This window comes from Zonotrichia albicollis, chromosome 20 (assembly GCF_047830755.1).
Source record: "Zonotrichia albicollis isolate bZonAlb1 chromosome 20, bZonAlb1.hap1, whole genome shotgun sequence".
In the NCBI taxonomy this organism is placed as follows: domain Eukaryota; kingdom Metazoa; phylum Chordata; class Aves; order Passeriformes; family Passerellidae; genus Zonotrichia; species Zonotrichia albicollis.
In genome coordinates this window covers 8,585,553-8,604,999 of record NC_133838.1, presented here as the reverse complement: position 1 = coordinate 8,604,999, position 19,447 = coordinate 8,585,553, and the positions used below count along the sequence as shown (strand labels likewise).

General features: G+C 54.4%; 1 protein-coding gene across 2 annotated transcripts in view; it reads right to left on the bottom strand.

Moving 5' to 3' along the window:
• Positions 1-10,741, bottom strand: part of RSPO1 (R-spondin 1) — a 33,921-nt gene extending 23,180 nt beyond the window's left edge. The window contains exon 1 of one of the 2 annotated variants that reach the window (XM_074555651.1): positions 10,646-10,741. The gene's annotated coding sequence lies outside the window, so the exon portion shown is untranslated. Of the gene's footprint in view, positions 1-10,370; positions 10,608-10,645 lie in introns of those variants that run through there. The other variant, XM_074555649.1, reaches the window with a different exon arrangement.
• Positions 10,742-19,447: the final 8,706 nt, after the last annotated feature.

Below are 19,447 nucleotides of genomic sequence, written 5' to 3'. Positions count from 1 at the left end.
CAGCTCCTGTGTGACCAGGATATCTCCTGTGTGCCCCACCTCACTGTTCAGACCCCTCTCCAGACCCTGGCACATCTCCTGGTACCCCATCCCTGCAGTCTGGACATTCCCCTGTCCCCAAGGAGCAGCATTCTGTGCATGTTGGGAAATGCTCCTTTCCCATTTGCTCCCGGGGCCCTTTCCCCCTTTGGGTGAGGAATGCTGTTTGAATTAGCTGCAGGAATTGCAAACAGACCCCCTTGTTTTCCTTTCCCAGTGCAGGGAGGCTTCTGTTCCCTCTGTCCTGCTGGATTAACCGGGGGCCTGGCACAGTGACCCCTCTGCAGCTCAGGGAAGCTAATTTAATCCCAATATTGTCACAGATTCCTTGGGGCAGAGCAGCACTGAGGGCTGGCAAGGACAGCAGCACTCTGGGTTTGTGGATGTTGTGTGAGCTGCACTGAGCTCCTCAATAGTCCAGTCCCTCAAAAGTGACAGAAACAGCATTTGCCTGATGATCAAGCTTCAGATGCAAAAGATAAACATGTAAAAAAACTGTGCAAAATCAGTGTAAAGTGAGAAAGCACCAGGCTTTTGCCCAAGATACAGGAAAAAGAAGAAACCAGTGCAAATCAATGTTATTCCAAATATGATGCAACTGGAAATCTTCTATTGTGAAAAATGCCTTAAACTGTCTTACTGAACTGACCTCAGCAAGGCAAAAGAATTTTTTTTATAGATAAGATGAAATAAACAACCTTAAAAACAATAAATAAATAGCCCTAAGTCCTTCAAAAGCTGAGCTGAGAAAAGAGAGTTTAGACCTTTCCTCAGAGTCACTCTGAGCAGCTAAAGATCCCGACAGGAGAGGCAGGAGCTGCTGCAGTTTTCTGTTAAATTCCCCTGCAAAGCTGGGGAGGAGAGCAGCACTGGGGATCCCCTGGGCACAGAGGAGATGCTGTGCCTGCATCCCCATGCCCATGGTGCAGTGTGGCTCTGAATCCTGGCAGAAGAGAGGGAGACGCAGACTCACATCTCCTCGCTGTTTCTTTCTCATTATTATTCTTTTTTCTTTGGTGTCAGAACTCAGTGCATCCCTTTGGGTGTCCAGAGTTGGGGGGCTCAGAGACCCTGGCACACAGCCCAGAGCACCTGGGGATTTGATTTTGACCCTTGGAGCAAGTTACCAGCTTTGTATGAGAACCTGAAAGTCACACAGGTTTGAATAGTATAATAATAAAATGATCGCTGGGTGAAAATGTAGATTTTTGGTATGGGGGTTTTGGGGACAAGATGGAGGAACTTGGGCATGTCCAGCCTTTCTTCTTCTTCTTCTTGTTCTCCATTTTCTGCAGTGATGTTGGCACTTTGGGATTGGTTTAGAGTAGAAGCTCACTGTCTAACATAGGTGATAGGTATTAAAAAGTAATTGTAAATATGTTGTATTTAGAATAGAGTTCTAAGTCTAGTTAGTTCACTGTCTAACACCGGTGATAGGTATTGGGAATTAAGTGTAAATATGTTATACGTAGTTTGTAGTATCAAAGGACAACACAGAGTGCCTGTGGCTGCCCTGCTGAGCAGATCTCGGCTGGGCAGAAAGAAAATTTTATAGATAAGAATTAATAAACAACCTCAAGACAGAAAAGTGAAGAGTCCAGACTCGTTCTTCAGCTGCACGGGCAGAAGCAGAGACATCCTGCACATCTGGGGGCTGCAATTAACAACAGCAACCCAAGACTTTGGTACCTGCTCCTGAAAGTGATGCTGAGCCTGGAAAAGGCCTCAGCACCGTCGCAGCAGGGCAATCCACACCCACCTCACTTGTATTTTCAGGGGAAGATCTGCACTCTCATCCTGTCCCTGCTCCGCCGCCCCTGGTCCCATCTGAAGCCACCTCAGTCCCAGGGAGGGTGTCCGGCCCCCAGGCAGGGCAGAGGGCTTGTGTCACAGACATCTTTTCATGAAAAATCCTTTTCTTAGGATTTTTCCTCCTGAGAAGCTGAGAGGCCTCAGGAATAAAATGTAAACATTGATTATCTGCTGCTGTGGAATGCAACAGGTGCATCTGTGATTGGTCTCATGTTAGTTTGTTTGTAATTAATGGCCAATCACAGTCAGCTGGCTTAAACTCTCTGTCCGAGACAGAAGCTTTTGTTATCATTCCTTTCTATTCTTAGCTTAGCTAGCCTTCTGATGAAACCTTTGCTTCTATTCTTTTAGTATAGATTTAATGTAATATATATCATAAAATAATAAATCAGCCTTCTGAAACATGGAGTCAGATCCTCCTCTCTTCCCTCACCCAAGAACTCCTGTGAGCACCATCAGAGGCTTGGGGGGAAGCCCTGCCTCTCCCAGCATTGCTCAGGGGGCTTTGATGTTTGGGGCAAAATAAATCACTTTGGGGTACTGTTAAAGAGAAATTTGAATGATGACACATCTTGCAGCATTTCTTGTAAACTCCATGCAGAGCTGGAAGGGGAAGAGGCCACTGGCACAGCCAGGAGGGCATGGAACCAAGAGGATCTGCAGCAGGAGTGGCTCTGTGAGCAGCCTGTCCCTCTGCAGGCATCTGCTCCCTGCTGCCGATGTCCCTGAGGAGCAGGGACAGAGCCTGAGGAGCAAAAATGGGGCACCCAAGGGAGCCACAGCCACTCCTGCGACACTGGGACAGGCTTGGGAGCAAAGCTGGGCATGCAGCCCCTGCTCGAGCCCATCCTTCTCTCAGCCATCAGCAGCTCTTGGGAACATTCCTGCTGGATGACATTTCCCAAGGCATAGAGAAAAAAAAAAGGAACAAAAAAAAAAAGGCACTTTTTTCCCAATATAAATTCTTGCAACATTAAAAACCCCACACAATAGTTGTAAGCCCTGGAACGGCTGGGGGTAAAAAAGTTACAGTTCAACATGGAAATAGCACTGCCATGTCCAACTGGTGAGTCCCAGATGTGGCACATCATGAGGGACAAAACCCCACATGCAGGACATGCAGGAAGCCTGGGATTGTTGGGGGCTCCCTTCACCGTGTGGGGACAACCTGGGGAGTCCTGGGGGTCACCTGCACAGCCAGGGCAGAGCTCTGAATCCTTGTCCGGACCCAGGACATCCCTCTGGCTGTCCTGGATTGCCAGACCCCTGCCAGGGGGCTCAGAGACCCTGGCACTGAGCCCAAAACACCCTATGACTTTGATTATGACCCATGGAGCAAATTACCAACCTTAGATGAAGAATTACAAGCCATGACAGTTTAAGTAGAATGATAGTGAATTTATCATGGGGTGAAAAATGTGGAATTTTGGGGTTTTTAGAATGGGGGTTCAGAGGGCAAGATGGAGGAATCTGGGCATATCCAGCCTTTCTCCTTCTCCTTCTTGGCCTCCATCTTCTGCTGTGATGCTGGCACTTTTGGATTGGTTTGGAGCAGAAGCTCACTGTCTAACATAGGTGATGGATATTGGGATGTAATTGTAAATAACGTACATGTAGTTTTTCGTATAAAAAGATAACACCAGAGTGCCTCTGACTGTCCTGTTGAGCAGACCTTGGCAGGACAGGAGAAAGAATTTCACAGATAAAATACAATAAACAACCTTGAGACCAAGAACTGAAGAGCTCTGACTCCTTCTTCGACCACCAGGCTGGGAAAAGAGACTTTTAAAAATATCTTGGTGTCCCTCTGAACAGCAGAGACCCCCACACATCCTGGACTGGCAGTGACACTGGCACAGAGCTCCTGCTGGCCCGGCTGTGCCCACAGAGAGCAGGATGCAGCAGAAGGGACCTGAGGCAGTTTTGGGACCCTGGGGTGATTTTGGGATGCTGGGGTAGTTTAGGAATGCCCCAGGATAGCAGGATGCAGCAGTTTTGGGACCCTGGGGTGATTTTGGGGTGCTGGAGCAGTTTGGGAATGCCCCGGGCATGAGCTGGAGGTTGCTGCTCACCCACAGAATAGGTGTTGGTGCTCTGGGTTGTCCTGACACAGCAGCAATGGGTGGAAATTCCTGTCTGTGTGTCCTCACCAGCTGTGGATGTGTGTCCCCTGGGCAGGGACCCTCCAGGCTGGCCCAGGAACATCACTGCAGCAAACACCTAAAGGGGAAATCTACACCTAAAGGGAGATCAGCAGCAAACACCTGGAGGGGAACCTGTGCAGCAAACACCTAAAGGGGAGCCCTGTGCAGTGAAAGAAGTTAATTATGTGCTCTCTCTGCTGTATCTAAGCCACTTCTAGAACATATTAATTACATGTAATTACTCTAATTACAGCTTGGCACTCTCCCAAGGATGCACATCTGCCGTGCCCAGCCACCTTGTGCCATGCAGCAGTCCTGCAGAACTCCCCAGCAGAGCTTTGCTGGTGTGGATGGGAAATGTCCACATGTTGTGTCTTAAACCATAGAATTAATTGGATGCAGCACTGAGCGAGGAGCTGATTCTGCCTGGGGGTTTTGTCATTGTGCAGACATGGAGGGGAGAGAGGCACTGCAGGATGGGGCTGGGGTGGAGGAGGCTGGGCAGGGAGCAAGGCTCAGGCTCCCAGAGGGGAGGCCAGGATGGAGATTGTCCCCATCCTCATCCTCATCCCTGTCCTCTCCATCAGGGATTGTCCCCATCCTCATCCCTTTCCTCTCTATGGGGATTGTCCCCATGCCCATCCTCATCGTCATCCCTGCTGGAGCCTCTCCATGGGGATTGTCCCCATCCTCATCCCTTTCCTCTCTATGGGGATTGTCCCTATCCTCATCCCTGTCCTTTCCATCAGGGATTGTCCCCATCCTCATCCTCATCCTCATCCTCATCCCTTGTGTGGGAGCATCTCCATGGGGATTGTCCCCATCCTCATCCCTGTCCTCTCCATTGGGGATTGTCCCCATCCTCATCCCTGTCCTCTCCATGGGGATTGTCCCCATCCTCATCCTCATCCTCATCCTCATCCCTTGTGTGGGAGCATCTCCATGGGGATTGTCCCCATCCTCATCCCTGTCCTCTCCATGGGGATTGTCCCCATCCTCATCCCTGTCCTCTCCATCAGGGATTGTCCCCATCCTGATCCCAGGCTGCTGCTGAGAGCCACAGCTGGCCAAGGGGAGGCTGGGATGGGGAGGATGAGGAGGGAAAGGCACTGCAGGATGAGGCTGGGGTGGAGGAGGCCAGGCAGGGAGCAAGGCTCAGGCTCCCAGGAAGGGGAGGATGAGGAGGGAAAGGCTCCCTTGGTGGGAGGGACCATGGCACAACCGTGGCAGCTCTGCCCTGTCTCTTTCTGCCTTTTCCCCCTTCCAGTTTTGGATGCAATCATTATGTGGGACCTAGAGGTGAGGCTGCCCCCCACAGCAGTGCCAGACAATGCCCTTTTCTCATGCCAAAGCTTGCACACAGATACTGTGTGTGCCTTCTGCCAGACCCTCAGAACTTCCTACAAAGTTCTACCAATCCATTTCTACAAATCCATCTTTCTACAAATCCATTTCCCCCCCAGCAGCCCCTGAATCCCCTCACCCCAATCCCCCTGTGCCACCAACCCTCCCCAAAATCCCCACACCAGGCACCAGGGGCACACAGAACACACTTCAGACACCCCGGCCTGCATCTGCGTGGATTTTAAATACCTACAGGACAACAGCATGAAGGAGAGATGTATTGTAAATTCCTACAGGACAACACCATGAGGGACAAATATATTTTAAATATCTGCAGGACAGCATGAGGGAGAGATGTATTTTAAATATCAACAGGACAACAACATGAGGGAGAGATGTATTTTAAATACCTACAGGACAACAGCATGAGGGAGAGATGTATTTTAAATACCTACAGGACAACAACATGAAGGAGAGATGTATTTTAAATATCTACAGGACAAAAGCTTGAGGGAGAGATGTATTTTAAATATCTACAGGACAACAGCATGAGGGACAAATGTATTTTAAATATCTACAGGACAACACCAGGAGGGAGAGATGTATTTTAAATATCTACAGGACGACAGCATGAGGGAGAGACGGGTCAAGCCTGGCTTTTTCAGGAGGCTCAGCAATCCCAGAACAGGGCAGGACAAGCAAGAACAGAGGCAGGGCAGCTGTGGAGCAGGGCAGCAGGAGCTGGGGCAGTCTCTCTTGGTGCCTCTGCCCTGGGTTTCATTTCCAATTAAGTTTTTCATCTGGTAACATTCAGAATTTTGATGGGAGATGAGGCTGCTTTTGCCTAAGAGAGAACATACTTTCACTGCTGCGCCTGGCCCAGGAATGAATTCTCCACTATTAAAATGTAATTTAATTTATCTCCATGGGTTTTGTGATGACTGGGATTTGCTCTAAGGAGACCTTTAAAGGAGAATTTTTGCATTATTGAATGTATGTGCTAGGAAGTCGAGTTCTGGCATCCTCTGATAACCAAATTTCTTTTCTATCCTCCACTATATCAATCATGATAAAAGCCCCTGCCAAAGCCCTAACTCAAGCCATGCTTCTGGCATATCGTGAAACAAATCAGCAGGGGAAAAAAGCAAAACCCACAAGATGCTCTGGTCCAGTATTTTTTAATGTAAGATTCAAGGATATTGATGCTTTACCTCATCAGATAAATATTTGTAACACAGTTGCTTTCCCAGGGTTAAACCAGGATCAAATGCTGCTGAAACTGCGGCTCATTTGCTCTGACAGATCCCGAGTAGCTTAAAAATGAGTTTTTGTGAGATCTGAGGCCTTGCACATGCCAAGCAATGGCTCTGGTGCCTTCCCTGATGGACACTCAGCTCCCAGAGTGTCCCAGGGCCCCCAAAACACAGAAAACCCCACTGGGTGAGCTCTGTGCATGAGGTGATGGGCAAGAAACCCTTGGTGTAGGAGTGATGGGGGTAGGATGGTTGGGATGGACAGACACCAGAGATCTCTGAAGGCAGGGCTGGGAACTCGTGGTTTATTGCAAAGGGCCTGGGTGCAGGGCCCTGCTGGGAGCTGCCAGCCACAGCTCAGAGCAGGGCCGAGAGAAGAGAGGGGGAGAGAGGATGAGAAAGAGAGAGTAAGAGAGCAAGGTTCCCGTTACAATATCATAAATCTTCTCTGCTGAATATTCTAATTCTTACTAACCACTCCAGTACAAGGTACAAATCCCACAGCATTTCCATACAGCCTATAAGAATCATTACATTACCACATTTTAAACCCTAAAAACTCCTCTTTGGGCCCCTTCTGCCAAGCTGTAGGGTCTGCTCTGAGCCTTGGGCCTGTCTGCAAGCAGAGGGGATTGTTTGATCCAAAGGGGATCACCTTCAGCTGGCCATGCCATTGTTTTCCAGTTGTTCAGTAACTGAGGGATCTCAAACCTTGCTTTCATTTCAATCCGGTTTAGAGTTTCCATATTCTCAAAATCTTTTGCCAGACAATCATATTTATAAAGCTTTCCTGTTTCATCTTCCCCAACACCTTGGCCCTTTGCCTCTTTGTGATGGGCATGTCCAGGGATGCCTGATGCACACTCAAGTCCTCAAACACAGAACCTCACTGGGTTCTGGGAAGCTCTGTGCATGGAGTGATGGGCAAGGGACCCTTGGCCCTTTGCCTGTTTGTTATATCTCCTGCATACAAAGAGGATTCTTTTTCAGAATCTCTATTTTATCACTTCCCTGACCCATTAGCTCACTCAACGCACCAACAACAGCTCAGCTCCAGGGCTGGCGTCCCCTCCAGACCCCAGTGGCACTCAGGGGAGCCAGGCTGAACTCATCACCGGGGCTATGACCCCTGTGGCACTCAGGGCTGGCTGGCATCCCTGCTAGGACCTGTGGCCACCTGGCGGTGCCCGGCTGGCCGAGCACACGGTGCTGTGTGGTCCCGGCTCTGCTTTGAGTTTAAGTCCAAACCTGCGAGCTGCCGGCTGCAGGCTCTCGCTGCTGCAGCAGGCTGGGGTGGGAGAAGGGACAGAGCTGCCAGCTGCAGCTGCTCCCCGCTCCAGGAGCTGATGGGGGATTAGCCCAGCAGCGTGTCTTTACAAATTGTCAGCTCCCAGAGTACACAAAACAAAGCGCTGAGCATTGAGCGTCTCAGCACAGAGGCAGAGGCAGAGATTTTGGGAACCTGATAGCGCTTTCCAGCCAGACACGGAGAGTGTGGACCCGGCCTCCTGCAGCCCTGCAGAGCACAGCACAGCAGCTCAGCCAAGCTTAGCTTTGGAGCTGGTGATTCCTGCCTGCAGCCCCACCGAGCCCAGTTTATTTCACTGCAGATCAGCCTTAGCAAGCTCAGCTTTGGGGCTGGTGGCTCCTATCTGCAGCCCTGCAGAGCCCAGCCTATCTCACACCAGTTCGGCCTTGCCAAGCTCAGCTTTGGGGCTGCTCCTGCCTGCAGCCCCGCCAAGCCCAGCCTATCCCACAGCAGCCCAGCCTTGCCGAGCTCAGCTTTGGGGCTGGTGGCTCCTGCAGAGCCCACTTTATCCCACAGCAGCTCGGCCTTGCCAAGCTCAGCTTTGGGGCTGGGACTCCTGCCTGCAGCCCCACCAAGCCCAGTTTATCCCACAGCAGCCCAGCCTTGCCAAGCTCAGCTTTGGGGCTGCTCCTGCCTGCAGCCCCGCAGAACCTCTCCCTCTCCAGGCTGGAGCCCCACAAACCAGAGAGGGTTTGTCGCCACCAGAGCTCCCTCCTGGGATGTGCTGGGACACACAAAGCCGTTCCCTGCTCTGCAGTGCCAATGCCAAGGGCTGGGGCCTCTCCTCTGGTTGCCCTGCCATGCACGGTGGCAGAGCTGGGAGCTCTCACTACTCGTTCCACGGGAACTTCCGACATCTCAAAATTTTTGTTTTCATTCTGGCTTGGAATGAGGACAAATATTTCAGAAATTTCCTGGATAACATAAAGTTTAAAATATCCTCTGAACTAAAATAGAAGTGTTGGGCTATCTCAGCTCTTGCATTATGTCATATCATGCCAGCTCACAGTAAACTATGCAGAGTCACAGAGGACTTCTCACGAGGAGACATAAACAAAAATACAAATAATGTCAGCAAGGCAGAAAAAATGAAACTCTGAAATGACAAATTCTCTAAAACTACTTTTTCTCCCCTTGTACAAATTAATTTTCCGTGGGGAATCGCTTGGATTTTTTTTTTTAAAAAGAGCACGGTCTGGCCAAAGCAGCTCCGCTGTTCTCCGGAGCAGGAGGAACGCGGTGCCGGCGCTCCCCTCCAGCCCGTCCAGCCGCAGTCCCGCGGTTCCTTCAGCCGGGCTGCTCCGGGATGTCCCTGCCCCCGGCTCCCCGGCCGTGCTGGACCCTTTATCGCGATCCTCGCAAACCCAGGGCAGGCGAGCCCGGCGCTGCCCGGGGCCCGGCTGTCCGAGCACCGATAGCCCCGGGATGGATCTCACCGGGGACAAAAAACGCAGGAATAGGTGGCACCCGGAGCACAGATAACGCCGGGGGCACCGATAACACCGGGATAGACAGCACAGATGTCTATCCCGGTCCATACAGAGCACAGAGCTCCCGGGATGATCGGATATCATCCGGGAGCACAGATATCCCGGGATGATCGCCCCGGGAGCACAGCGAATAGATCGCACAGGGGGCACAGATAACGCCGGTATAGATCGTACCGGGGAGCGCAGATAACACCGGGATGATCCCACTGGGAGTGCTGATAACCCCGGCATAGATCGCACCGGGAGCACCGATAACCCTGGCATAGATCGCCCCATGGAACAGGGATAGATCGCACCGGGGGCACAGATAACACCGGCATGGATCGCACCGTGAGCACAGCGGATAGATTCCACCGGGAGCACAGGGGATAAATCGCACCGAGGAGCACCGATAACACCGGGATGATCACACCGGGAACACCAATAACACCGGGGACAGATAACCCCGGCATAGATCGTACCGGGGAGCGCAGATAACACCGGCATAGATCCCACCGGGAGCACCGATAAAGCCGGGATATATCTCACCGGGGATAGATAACACCGGCATGGATCGGCACAGATAATACCGGGATGGTCGCACCGGGAGCACCGATAACCTCAGCATAGATCGCACCGGGGACACAGATAATCCCGGCATGGCTCGGCACAGATAATACCGGGATGGTCGCACCGGGAGCACCGATAACCCGGGGATGATCGCAGCGGGGAGCACAGATAACCCCAGCATAGATCGCACCGGGGAGCCAAATAACCCCGGCACGGATCGCACCGGGAGCACCGATAACCCCGGCATGGATCGGCACCGATAACCCCGGCATGGATCGCGCCGGGAGCACAGATAACCCGGGGATGATCGCACCGGGAGCACCGATAACACCGGTATCACCGCACCGTGGGCGCGGGGCGAGCGGCTCCGCGGCAGCTCAGGGCGGGTTCGGCGCTGCCGCCCTGCCCGGTGCCGTGGCACGGCGCTTACCTGGCTCAGCTCCGCTCGGCCGGGGCTGCCTCCTGCCCTCCCTGCGCCCCGCTCATGGCCCGCCCGGGCTCCGCTCAGCGCCCCGAGCCGCCGGGGCTCCGTGGCGGGCAGAGCTGCGGGCGCCGGCGGGCTGCCATCCCCCTGCCTGCCCCGTGCCTCTCCAGAAAGGCACTGCTGGGAAGGAGTGCCGGGGCTCATGTCTCCGGTGCTGTATCCACCCCTTCCCACCCTCTTGGGGTTCGCTCCTGCCAGTTCCACTTGTGGGCTGTCCTCACCACTTTGGGCCTTTCTACCGCTCCCCTTCTTGTGGCTCTGGATGTCACCACAGACACGCTTTTATGAGAGTGGGCTTGTGCAAGGCTTGTATAAAGTGTTCTCAGAAATACGAGGTCCTGTCATTTGTAAAACTAATAAAAATGTCCAATAATTTTTACAAGGGAAAAATGAGTCATTGGATGGCACATTTCTCATTACTGGCATTTTACAATTAAAATGAGCATCTATTGAATCAATCCAAAGCTCTTATTGTTAGCAGACACTAATAACTTCCTGAGCTATTGAAGATACTTTTTTTCTGAAGAAACATGACCCTTTGCCACGGCATTTCTCGTTGAGAGTGGTATCCAGCTGAGACCAGCTCTGCTCAGCTCCTGCTGGAGGCTTTTCAAACACATCCTGATGAGACTGGTGGCTATAACTGGGTGGGAAATTGTTTTTAAGCCCTCAAAAATGTTCGAGATTTCAAAATTTTTCCCGCTCCACATGGGGACGAAACCAGAATTGTTCAACATTTTTACAAAAAAAAAAAATAAAAAATAAAGAAGTCCTCATGGAAACCATCTCCGGAATAGCCAATGGCCATGGGTCACACTGAGCATGGGGAGCTCAGAGTGCCACCATGGTGGCTGCCCTGGCATCAGCCAAATTTGCTCCCAGGGTGGGACACCCATCGTGGACCTCCTGACCTTTTCTGGTGAAAAATTAAATAATTTAAACTTTCCTGGTTTCTCTACAGCTGCTGTGTGTGCCTGGCAGAACCAGCCAGACCAGCAGAGTGGAGGCATCGCCACCTCCTACCTTTGGAAAACCAAGGGTTTTGCAGCTGCTTGTGCTTTGAGGACATTATATACAGTCAGATCTTAATTTTCAACAGGCACCAAGCCCATCTGCTGCTGCTTTCTGAAGATCAGCCTCCCTCCAGATGTCTTGGGATGGGTCCTGGTCACCGTAGTCACCACCTGCCTTTTGGAAATGGGCACCCTGATGGAACAGAAGGTGTGGTCTGAGGAGGATTCAATGAGAAGAAGCCCCACAGGAGCACAGGGGGACTCTGAGTGCCTTCCTTGTCCATGGGGACTCATTTCAGCCTCAGGAGATGAGACCAAGGAGAGCCAGACTGACTGCAGGACTTGTTTCTCAAAGTTACTCCAGATGACAAAAGAGATCAATATGCAAAACCCATTTTTTCCTTCAGCTGATGTGTCCAGGGAAATCTCCCAGTGCAGGATTTAGCAGAGGAGCTCCAGGTTGCTGTCTGGCTCTCTTTCTGTGCACAGCCACCTGTACATCCTCAAGGCAGAGTGGGAAGCCCTTTCCCTGCCATGATGCCAGAGCAGAGCAGCCAAATTGTGCCATGTGCTCAGTGAATACAGAGAGTTTCTGACTGTGAATGGACATCTTTCCTCTCAAGCCCCAGCGGGCCCCAGGCAGCCAGGCTGCTGTCACTTGTGGGGAGCTTCAGTTCCTATTTGTACTATCAAACACGTGCAAAGCTTGTGAAAAACTGCCATGAAATCCCAGTGCACAGCAGGAACAATCCTGGCTCCTAAACACTGAGCGCCCTGCCAAAGGGCTGGCAAATGCAGATCCTGCTGGGAGGAGGCATCCAGATGCCACATCTGCCACCACAGCTCCTCTTGGTGCAGATCTGCAGGAGACCAGCCCCAGACTCCCCAGAAGCCAATTCTTTTCCAGAAATAAACACCTGCAGCACTCAGAGACATCCATCATGGGGATTTCACTCTGTCTTGGGTGGAAGAGTCCTTATCTGCATGGAATTTGATTTTTTCTGGCTGAGCAGTCCAAAGTGGGCACAACAGAAAGATGCCAGGCTCTGCTCCCTGGGCACCATGCTCAGGGCTCTCCTGTCCCCGTGGCTCTCTGGAAGGGACGGCTTGATCTCCTGGGAAAGCTCCCTGGGAGTGGGGATGCTGATGCTGGGGAGAAGCAGATGAGTTTGTTTTCCATTCTCTGCTGTTGTGCAATGGCCCCAGCTCTGGAGACACTTCCCACTCCTTTTCCTTTGCTACTGAGCGTGGGGGTTGAACCACAATATGTATTGTCATTTATAAGCTCTGTAGGACCCTCCTGGGACCCACGTACATAAATCATGGGTTTGCTTGAGCATTCCTTTTTTTCCTCTTGCATCCTTGCAACACAGCTTCTGCCTGTCCTGCCTGTCTGCAAGCCTGAGCTTTTTGCAGGATTTGGAGCCCTGTTCCCCAGAAGGCCTGTGCTCTGTGCTGCTGCCATGCTCATCTGCTCCTGCTCCAAAGGGAGAGCCTTGGGAGCGAGCTGCTAATGCTCCTTCCTGCTGGGGCTGCCAGGTGCCTGAGCACAGCACACACAGCGGGCACAGCTGACAAAAACGCCGGGAAATTCCCTTTATGGCTCTGTGTTTCCTGCTACATTTTTATGGGATTTCCCCAGCACCCAAGAGCTGGCAAAACCTGCTGCCAGGAGGGGACAGGACACCAGGAGAGTGTCATTATAGAGCACAACACAGCACAAAGTACCACGACTCCATCAGAAGGGTGCAAGAGATATTTATTACAGCAGCATTGTACTTTTATACATTTTCAAGGTATTTCCATTAACTTCACATACACATTGGTTATAGGAAAGGAACAAAGTTCTCAGTAGCTGATCAAGGAGTAATTTTGTGAGCCAGCTCGAGTCTGTATCTCTCAACTTTCTCTCCTTCATCACGTCCCCATGGTGACAACCTCAGTGTCCTCCTCAGGAGAGATATGGGGCTTTCCTATCATTAGGAAGCTTTGGTGGCTCACAAGAACAGCACAGAATGACATTCCTACAGGAGGGGACAGGGCTGGAGGTGCCATCAGCCTGGCCAGGTTCCCCTGCAGGGATAGTGCCAGGTGCCATTGCAGGGACAGTGCCAGGTGCAGGGACAGTCCCAGGTGCCACCGCAGAGACAGTGCCAGGTGCACCATAGGGACATCCCAGGTGCCACTGCAGGGACAGCTCACAGGTGCCATCACAGGGACAGTCCCAGGTGCCACCTCAGGGACAGTGCCAGGTGCCACCACAGGGGCAGCCCCAGGTGCCACTGCAGGGACAGCTCACGAGTGCCACTGCAGGGACAGTGCCAGGTGCCACTGCAGTGCCAGATGCAGGGACAGTGCCAGGTGCAGGGACAGTGCCACTCACCCTGCAGGGAGAGTGCCAGGTACCACCACAGGGACAATCCCAGGTGCCACTGCAGGGACAGCTCACGAGTGCCACTGCAGGTACAGTGCCAGGTGCCGCTGCAGAGACAGTGCCAGGTGCCATCACAGGGACAGACCCAGGTGCCATCACAGGGACAGTGCCAGGTGCCACTGCAGGGACAGTGCCACCCACCCTGCAGGGAGAGTGCCAGGTACCACCACAGGGACTGTGCCAGGTGACATTGCAGGGACAGTGCCAGGTGCAGGGACAGTCCCAGGTGCCACTGCAGGGACAGCTCACGAGTGCCACTGCAGGGACAGTGCCAGGTGCAGGGACAGCCCCAGGTGCCACTGCAGTGCCAGGTGCAGGGACAGTGCCAGGTGCCACTGCAGGCTGTCGGGCCCCGGGGCTGCCGTGTGCCCTGCCGGCAGTGAATTTGGGACATCGGCTGATGTCGCCGGATTTCCTGCCCCCGCCGGGAGCGCACAATAGGGGCACAGGCTGCTCCGCAGACACCCTAATCCCCCGCGATTGTGCCGCCTCTCGGGGGGTGACAATGGCTCAATGGACGTTTGCAAGGTTAGCAGGAACGTTAATCCTTACAGAAGAAAAATGTGACAATTACTTCATGCCGCGGCTGGGAGCTTTTGTGCAGCCCTTCTGGGCAGTGTCCCATGGACAGGCGCTGCTTGCCCGGGTACCTGCGACAAGAGGGGACATCAGTTTGTGCTGCCATGCCTGGAATTCCCTTGGAATTGTCCCTTGGAACTCCCATTCGAGCCAGGGAGTTTCTGCCACCGCCCAGTGAAAGCACAAACGCGTCCATGGTCACGGCACAGGCGGCTCTGGGGAGCAACAGAGCTTTTTGTTGTCTCAGCTTTAATTCCCAGAAAATCGGGTGTCTCTTACAATTCAGAAATGCTGCAGGAGAAATGCGGCTGGGGAAAAAGAACGTGGAGAGGGCACACGCCTGCCATGCTCCGAGCAGGGCCCAGAGGAGGGGCAGGAGGGAGAGATGGGGGGCTCAGAGGGGCTGGGGGAGATGGGAGAGCAGAATTTTGGTGACTGGACAGGGTTGGTGATGGCACCATCCCGGAGGAGGGCAGGGGGGCTTGGAGGGGCTGGGGAAGAGGGAACAGTGGAATTTTGGACAGTGATCCCAAGGGTTGGTGATGGCACCATCCAGGAGGGAGAGATATGGGACTTGGAGGGGCTGGGGAAGATGGAACAGCAGAATTTTGGTGACTGGACAGGGTTGGTGATGGCACCATCCCGGAGCAGGGCAGGGAGCCGCTGTCCTGCAGAACTGACCAGACCTGCCCCACGGTGCCGGGGGTGGGCAGAGCCCTCGGCTGGGAGCCTGGGAGAGCTGTGCGAGTGCCATTGTGTCAGCAGAGCCTCGGCCGCTCCTTCTGGCCCCGGGGATGTGCAGGAATGAGCCACGCTCGGCGCTGCCAGCGCGCAGAGAGCTGTGACAGCCATGCCGGGATTCCTCTGGCTGCAGCGGCGGCCGGGGCGAGGGAAGGAAGGGATGAAGGGCTGAGATCACAGCCGAGATCCCGCCTGCCCGCCCAGAGGCAGCGCAGCAGCCCCGCCAACCTGCTGCCGGCGGCGCTGGCGAAAGTGTCGCCGTGCTGTCCCCGCCTGACCCCGCCGAGCGCCGCAGCCCGGGGCAGCGGGGACAGCCGGGCACGGCCGGGACCGCAGGAACCTGGGGCAGCCCCTGAGCCGGGACACATCGCCAGGTGTCCCTGTGTGAGAGTCCTGGCTGCCCTTGCTTGGGATGTCACCAAAGCAACCCCTGGGGGAGAGGGGAGATGCCAGAGGCAGAGCCAGATCGCTGTGGGCAGCTCGGGGCAGCCTTTCCTCAGCTGTCCCTGCCCTCACTCACTGTCCCTTCCCTCCTTCACCTGTCCCTTCCCTCCTTCACCTGTCCCTGCCCTCCCTCACCGGTTCCTTCCCTCTCTGCTGTTCCTGGCCACACCTGGGATGTCACCAAACCAACGCCTCGGAGAGAGGGGAGCTTCCAAAGGCAGAGCCAGATCGCCATGGGCAGCTCGGGGCAGCCTTCCCTCACCTGCTCCTTCCTTCCCTCACTGTCCCTTCCCTCCCTCACCTGTCCCTGCCCTCACGTGTTCATCCCTTCCCTCACTGTCCTTTCCCTCCCTCACCTGCTCCTTCCTTCCCTCACCCATCCCTTCCCTCACCTGTCTCTTCCCTTCCTCACCTGTCCCCTCCCTCACCTGTCCCTGCCCTCCCTCCGTTCCTGCCGCCCCCCAGGCACACCGGGCAGGGCAGGAGGGCTCGCTGTGCCCGCAGCAGGTGGGGCCGAGCCCCAATCCCCTCCCCGGTGCCCCCCAGGTGCCCCCAGCCCCATTTTCGGGGCACACCGTGCCTTGTGTGCGCTCTGTGCCTGTGCCGGAGCCATTCGGGCTCTGCGGGCTGCGAGCTCAAATCTGCCTCTGATTAAACCGGCCCTTTGTAATATAACCTATATGAGCCTGCACTTAACACCCATCATGGTGAGGAAAGCCCAGGCTCTGTTCCAGCCGCTCGGGCTGCGTGCCTCCGGGGCAGATCTCCCAGGGACACCCAACTGCCGGGGCAGGAACTTGGATGCGTTTCTGTGCGGATCCTTCCCCCTCCGAGAGAGGCACAATGGGGCTTTGCATGAGTGATACAAACATGCCAGTTGTACTTAAGGTTGACAAATAATGTAAACCACACAATCTGGTTTGAGGGAAACGGCTTCGCCACAATTTATTTTAGTGCTTTAAACATCACGCCAAACTCTGTAGTGAATTGCTAAATTAATGCCGGGCTGCCATCTAAATAGACATCTTCAGATCACAAGCATGTTATAGGGGGAATGGTTTCCTTTGAAATGGTTCCCACAGCTTAAAGGCTGCACAGAGAAAAAATGTGCCCAGGATTCAATTGCTGCCAACATGTGGTGGCCACATTTCTCCACTGCTATTGGCCAAGATGAGCAGTAAAGCTGAGGAAGCATCATCGGAGGTGCAGAGATAAACTGGTGATTGCAGGGAGACAGGGAATGCCATGAGCAGCTCCCTCTGAGGAAATGGGTGAAGTCAAAGAGCCTCTGTTCCAAGCTCTCAGCCTGGAAAAATGTGCCCTGCCCAGGAAGGCAGCTGGTTGTCCCCATGACACATTTTCTGGGCTGTTTGGGATGAAACAGAGCCCAACGACAGCACAGTGATGTCCTGCACTCCTGGTTTCACATGGGTGCCTTGGCTGATGCTCTCAGCACTGCTGCTCCCACATCCCTACAGCCTTGTCCTGCACCTCCTGACATAGGAACCTGACAGATCTCCTTGGTATGGGGAGATGGAATTCTGAGACCAGTGATCCCCACAGGCGACAGGGAAGGGGACAAATGAGAGCAGGGCATCGTCCTTCCAGCTGGGGAGGTTCATGGTGAGTGCTCAAACCCCACATCTGCACTTCAAACTGGAGATAGCCCAGCACCCACTGACCAAGAGTGGAAAAAAGGAGACAAAGGAGAGGGAAGGGAGCAGTCACAGTCATTTGTCCAGTGTTCCCAGCCTGGCAAGCTGGGGTTTGTTTCCCCATCACCAGCCTGAAGTCCATCTTCCATGATTTCGTGGCTCAGTCGCTCTTTCCCCTTATGGTTTCCTTCAGCTGAGCTGGAGGAAGAATAAAGAAATGTCTCTCTGGGCCCCAGCCTCTTGCAGGGCTCATAAATATGTCTCTGCTTAAAAACTCAAGGATTAATTAACTCATGAGTATCTCCTAACCAAAGTTCTGGGAAGGAGCACCCTCCTGCGTGGGAGGCAGCACATCTGTGGGAGGTTTCCCTGGGGCTTCTCCCCTTTCCCTGGGACCTCTCCCCTTTCATCCCCTGGCTGGGGCGGACCCGGGGCCAAGCAGTGCCCACCGGGAGGGATCCTGGCCTGGCAGTGCCCCTGCATGCCAGCTGTGCCCTGCTGGGACCCCACGGGGCACCTGGGTGGCCACCAGCACGGGCTGCGTTGCCGTGTTGCCTCCACAGTGTTTTCAATTAGGTGCCTGACAATGCCCAGGCTTGGTGGTCCCTCATAAATTTGGAGCGCTGACGGTGCCATGGGAGAGTTTGGGCCAAGGGGAGGTGGTGCCTGGGGGTGCATCACGGGGCTGGGCTCTCTGGACACTCCAGGCCTGCTGAGCCCCTGCCAGAGCTGCCAGCCCCATTCCTGCTGGGGTTACTGAGCCCTGCCCATGGCTGCCACCTCATCCTTGTGTCCTGTCCTACCTGGGGGAGCTGCCAGTCCTGTCTTGTCCCACCTGGGGAGCTGCCAGCTGCATTCCTGGTGGGATGGCTGAGACCTGCCCATGACTTCCGCCTTGTCCTGTCCTACCTGGGGAGCTGCCAGCCCCATTCCTGCTGGGGTTACTGAGCCCTGCCCATGGCTGCCACCTCATCCCCATGTCCTGTGCCACCTGAGGAGCTGCCAGCTGCATTCCTGGTGGGATGGCTGAGACCTGCCCATGACTTCCACTTTGTCCTGTCCCACCTGGGGAGCTTTCAGCCCCATTCCTGGTGGTATGGATGAGCCCTACCCATGGATCCCACCTCATTCTCATGTCGTGTCCCACCTGGGGAACTGCCAGCCCTGTCCTGTCCCACCTGGGGAGCTTTCAGCCCCATTCCTGGTGGGATGGATGAGCCCTGCCCATGGCTGCCACCTTGTCCCCATGTCCTGTCCCACCTGGGGAGCTGCCAGCTTTATTCCTGCTGGAAAGGATGGGCCCTGCCCATGGATCCCACCTTGTCCCCATGCCCTGTCCCACCTGGGGAGCTGCTAGCTGCACTGCTGGGTGCTGGTATGTGCAGGACAGGCGCCCTCCCTGCTGTCTCTGCCTGCTCTGGAGGCAGCAGGCATGGAGCAGAGCAGCTCAGGGCACTGCAGGATGGTGGGCAGGAGCTCTCCCCGCCCTGACAGCGCCTCTGCCTCAGTGTTTGCTCAGGTTCTGCCTGGCACTGGCTTTACCCAGTGGTCCCACGTGGCCATGGGCACCCTGGCCAGGGCTCTGGGCTGCTCTGTGCCCCCAGGGAGGGAGGGAAGTGTCTCCAGCAGGCGTCTGGTCCCTGGCACGGGCTGTGAGCCCAGCCATGGCCGGTCTCTGAGGAGCTGAGCTGCCAGCAGCCACTCCTCCTGCAGCGGCTCTGAGCAGAGCTGCTCCGACACAAACAACTTTTGCAACATGTTTTGTTTCCCACCATTGCATTTAAAAAGTAAATAAATTAAACTCTTTTTTGCTGCCACTTTGCTCTGTCAAGTGTAACCTGAGTGCTGCTGGCGGGGGAAGCAGTGCAGGGTGCGAGGCTGGGCTGGAGCCTGGAGCTGGGCAGGGAGGAGGGACACAGAGGAGGGACACACAGGAGGGACACACAGACAGGAGGGACACACAGGAGGGACACACATACAGGAGGGACACACACAGGAGGGACACACAGGAGCTGAGCTGAACCTGTGCCTGTGACCCATTCTGCCCTGCTCAGCCCCTCTTGGAGAGGAATGGCCCTCATGGAGAGCAGGGCTGGAAGGGCTGGTGCTGACATGGGGAGGGTACAGGGAGCTGAGATACAGAGCTGGGCAGGGACC